This window comes from Haplochromis burtoni, unplaced genomic scaffold, assembly GCF_018398535.1.
Source record: "Haplochromis burtoni strain Fernald_Lab_line unplaced genomic scaffold, NCSU_Asbu1 Contig_11, whole genome shotgun sequence".
In the NCBI taxonomy this organism is placed as follows: domain Eukaryota; kingdom Metazoa; phylum Chordata; class Actinopteri; order Cichliformes; family Cichlidae; genus Haplochromis; species Haplochromis burtoni.
Genome location: NW_024582372.1, coordinates 1,954,911 through 1,959,277, shown reverse-complemented (window position 1 = coordinate 1,959,277; position 4,367 = coordinate 1,954,911).

The window sequence follows — 4,367 nt, the reverse complement described above, 5'->3', positions numbered from 1 at the left end:
TTATTATTATTATTATATATTTTTTATGACTCGGATGTGTTCCCGTTGATTTTAAGAATAAAGAGGATTGGCTGAGATTGAGCGAGCATCCGGTCTTACACTGAAACTGTGAAGAGTCTTAGCGCTATTTACATATTTGTTCCAGCTTTCGAATGTACAAGCTATAAGTAACAAAAATGCATCTTCCTAACAAGTTTTGAAATTCCCCATTAACAGTTACTGCTTATAACAGTTGCTGGTGTTAGGTCATAGATAGGTCATATGAATATTAATAGATTAGCAAGTACACTGTTGTGTTCTTAAATCTGAGCATGCTCAGAGCGCAACAGGTGTGGGGGGAACGGATGCAGGAAAGTCCCGCTCGGGGTCTATAGATGCCCCCTGGCTGCTCCCTATGACGTACTCCGGCTGTAAGAGTCATTACATTACTTATATTTGTAGACAATCCCAGTGTTTTAGTCTGCGCTAAAACCTTTTTATTTCTACAGCCCTATAAAGTTGTCACTGTGACTCATAATGGGGGCTTTAGTTTCCCTTTTACTAAGACAGGCTAAAAGCCTCAAATCCTATTTCACAACCTCTGATGTTTGTGTCAATTTGAACAAGACTGAGTAAATGGGCAACCGCGCCACCGCTTGTCTCTCAGGAAGAGACCGGGGCAGCGCAGGTACGGGCCAGTCAGGACTGGCTGTGTTTGGGCCATTATTTAGAGGAACAGCCATTAAGAGGCCTTGATACTGTGCAACGCAGCAGGGTGCTCGACATCCGCGCTGGAAACCGCACGGCTTGGTCCCTGCTTATCAGGCTGTCAATAAAACGAGATGGGATACAGCGGTCGAGCCAGGTGCTCCCTTTCCCTTCCCACACAGCCCCGCTCTCCAGAAGCAGATCAGGCGTAAACGCAAATCTGTCCAGCCGGTTTTCCCTCTGCCGTCACCACGCTGCTACACAAACCAACCTTTCTCTCTCTCCCTCTCCCCCCTCTTTCTCTCTGTGTCCCCCACACTCGCAAATACACACCACAACACACACACACACACACACACACACACACACACACACACACACACACACATTAAAATCATACTGCCAGTTTCTGAATTTTTATGTCAGTAGGGAAACAATTTAGCAAATCAAATATTTATGATAGCAAATATCGACCCACATTTGCATGCGATCCCAGTCTTTCCGCCTATACTGCATATTTAACAACCACGGACACTCTAGCCAAAGTTAAATACCTGACATTATTTCGGCCTACAGTGAAGATGCTGACGTGAAGGGGTCTGTAAGGATAACACGAGTGAAACCTGGATTTAAGCTACAGTAACTCAACCCTGCCCTGGCTTTCCAGGGAGATGCCAATCTCTTTGTGACTGATCAAATTTAAAACAAATTGTGTAATGATCGACCTCCCTTCTGTAGCCATGCAGAACATTATGTTGCCATAGCCTACGCCTCATGAGCTTATTGTTTACTGTCGCTGTAGCAGACAGAGAAAAATGTCCAGGGGACCGAGCACGTTACCAGAAAGCAGAGGGTGCACGCAGAGCTGATGCTGCGTTCAAAGGGGGGCATTTCATCCATCTAAATTAGGATTAATTGCAATGGAGATAAGGAGGTAAGTTCTATTTGAACCTCGCGTTTAAACTTGCTTCAAACGAGAATTTGTTAGAATCTTTCGTGTGCATTTAGCCTTAGGATTTTTTTAGAGCATATTGTTTGTATTTAGCGTCACGAATATCTTGCTAGGCCCACATGAGTTTAAATAAGACCAAAGTTAGTCAACCACTCCAACCTGCTGAAGTGATTAAACAGCCAGGCCCAGTTCATGCGCTCTCCGCCACTCAAACAGCTGGCATGTAGTGTGAAAATGTTTAGGTTGCACATCTGATAAATACAATTAAAAACTACAATGTCCAAAGATAATGTATCATAATTAGCCCATCCCCTCAGCCGACGCACGCATACACGTGTACAGACACATATTCCTCGTTTCGTCCTTTCTTTCCCCTGTGCGAAATGTTTTAATAAGCCCTACACGCTCTGTGTGCAGAGTTTGATTTGTTTTCTCTCCATGCTCCCCGGCCCTGGATCGAGACATTAGCCGAATTCCCCCGGGGTGATTGGATGCAATTTGTCCGGAGTAGACAGGCACGTCCTGGATGTTAGGAATTCACTTTGCCTCAACGTGACAAGTCTGACTTCGATCTACAATCGCATCTGAAAGTGCAGGGAGCGGAAAGATTCAATGCCATTAAGTGTTCTTCTGCCCCTTTTTTGCGAAGTAACGAGATCATCCATTTGCTTACAAATATTCATAACAGTTCATTTTGCGAAACCTCCAGCCTGTGTGGAGCGTTAAATGTGGGCTACTCATGGTCAGTTAGGCTGGAGCGAGAAGTCAAAGAGGCGATATTATGCCCCCCAAATCTGTGACCCTTTAAATTAGATTAAAGATTGACAGTGGTCTGAAGTTAAAAATAATAATAATAATAATAATAGCAAAGTGTTAAGACTGACACCTGCCACTCAGACTTGACTGTGATTGATTCTGATGCTTCGTGCTGGCAACAATAATGTTGCTGTTTTGCGCAGGGCTGAGTAGGCGCATTTATCACTCACTTGCCAGGAGTGGCTGAAGTCAGTGTCCGTGTCGCGCTGTGAGCTGACAGGGGAAAATGGGAGCTAACGAGGTTGTCAGATGTCCTGACAAGACAAATGAGAGCTCGTCACTCCCTGCGCTTTAATAACGTTTAATGGAAACGTATTGCGCCGTTCAAAATAAAGTGTTACACGTACCGGGGTCTGATGGCGACGCAGTTAATTACGCACGGCGAGGTAAATTACGCATCAGCTAAAGGGTGTTGGCATGGATTCAGAACCACCAAACAGGAGTATCTATATAAAAAACCTATGATTTGTAGGTAATAGAGCAACTCGACCTTGGATTTTGTTGTTATTTTCAACAGCTAATTAGACCAAGCACATAATTAAAAGACTTTTTCAACATGTGGCCAGTTTAGTCACAATGAAGGTCTTTTTTTTCAAAGATTATCTTAGTAACTGTTGGAAGAAATGTTTGTGTGGAAAATAGAAAATCACTGAGAGGGAAGAGCTTAAATATGACAAAACAGATTCGTACGCATCAACATTTACCTGGCTAATAGATCAAATATAAATCAAAGATCTAACATGTTGGCTTGACTGGGTATTTCTTGACCTGTTAAGTATGTTATGTCATTATAACCTTAAAGCATGTTTCTAACTTAAATTCAGACCTCGTAGATGGAAATTATTTTATTATAGATTTCACGTTTCTTATTTTGAGGAGTCCTTATTTTTCTTCCAATGCGCCTACATAAAATTTGGTTCTTTAGGAGTTTTTTTATTTGTTTGTTTGTTTAAAAAATAACTCATTTGTATGTAGAGCTGGGTTCAAATCCAGACAAAACTCGAAGTGGTTTTTGGTGAAATGTAACACTTGTCACCAGTCACAAGCTTTGCAGTGGTCTGCGCTAAGAGGGTTTCACCATTACTCATGCTAGGGCTGTGGTCTGACTGTATTTTTGTGAATAACATTGAGCACTGAGGTTGTGCATTCTTCTGTGTAATTCATGGTGCGCGATATAGTCAACACACGGTATGGTAGTTGTGGTCATGATACATAATCCCCAGGGCTGGCAGAAGCTGGGCTCCAGCATGCTGCTAGGACAATTTATCTGGGTCTGCGTTGTATTGTTAATATTTGGTTAACCCGCCTGATAGTGTAATTGATGTGCCGTGCACTGCAAGCAGCTGCTCTGTCTTTCCGTGTTCGTTTAAAATGATATTTGCTTGGTCAGCTGACTCGGGATAACTAGAATAACCGATGATTGGTAAATGTAAGAGATCATCGCACGTCAATGAAAACAATCTGACTTAGTCAAGTCCGCCGTCTTAGTAACGACCAGGTGGACAAAAATGTCTGAGCATCATACAAATAAAACTCAGCAAACAGAGTAATGATGCTTCCACAAAGCCTTGGATCCTGTAATTTAACCTAAAAAGCGAGCGAAGTAGGGTTATACACCCTAGTTTCAACGAGCATGATAAGTGACAAGTGTATAAAAACTTATTCGACATGGCTTCTTTCTATAGCGGTGAAGGAGGCGGGCTGTGCGCGTAAAAATAGACATTACTTCGCTAATGCCATCACCTGGCCTCCGGCACTTTTCTATGCAGGGTCAGAGGCCGGAACACCTGCTGCAGAGAAGCAGAGGGGAGGTAATTAGACTAGATAGATAGATAGATAGATAGATAGATAGATAGATAGATAGATAGATAGATAGATAGATAGATAGATAGATAGATAGATAGATAGATAG